General features: G+C 53.9%; 1 pseudogene; it reads right to left on the reverse strand.

Moving 5' to 3' along the window:
* Window positions 1-246: 246 nt before the first annotated feature.
* On the reverse strand, window positions 247-364 carry LOC124727183 (annotated as a pseudogene).
* Between the last annotated feature and the right edge of the window lie 297 nt (window positions 365-661).

Consider the following 661-nt stretch of genomic DNA (forward strand, 5'->3'; position numbering starts at 1 on the left):
GACATACCTGCCTTAACTTAAAAAAAAAAAAAACTTAACTCCTCCCGGACAGACCATGAAGGCCCAAAGGTACCGACCGGCCACCGTGTCATCCTCAGACCACAGGCGTCACTGGATGCGGATATGTAGGGGCATGTGGTCAGTTCACCGCTCACCCGGCCGTACGTCAGTTTCCGAGACCGGAACCGCTACTTCTCAAGCAAGTAGCTCCTCAGTTTGCTTCACAAGAGCTGAGTGAATCCAGCTTGCCAACAGCGCTCGACAGGCAGAATGGTCACCCATCGAAGTGCTATCCCAGCCCGACAGCGCTTAACTTCGGTGATCTGACGGGAACCGGTGTTACCACTGTGGCAATGCCGTTGGCTGACATACCTGCCTTACTTCCAAGCAAATGGACTCACCCGTCCCACGTCACCGGCGTGCACACAAACGAGGGAAACACAGTCACCTGTGAGCGAGCTGTCTAACGTAACGGCGCCACTATGTTTTCGAAGCAGGAACAACGGATTCTGCTCAAGATTGAATGCGCGAGAGGTCGTGCAGCACAGCAGTGTCATCAACGTCTTCAAGAGGAGTGCGGGGTATAGGCATTGCCGTACAGAACAGTGGGACCTTGGGTAAAAGCCTTCAACGAAGGTCGGCAAACTGTGGCAGACATGCA

This window comes from Schistocerca piceifrons, chromosome 1 (assembly GCF_021461385.2).
Source record: "Schistocerca piceifrons isolate TAMUIC-IGC-003096 chromosome 1, iqSchPice1.1, whole genome shotgun sequence".
Taxonomy (NCBI): domain Eukaryota; kingdom Metazoa; phylum Arthropoda; class Insecta; order Orthoptera; family Acrididae; genus Schistocerca; species Schistocerca piceifrons.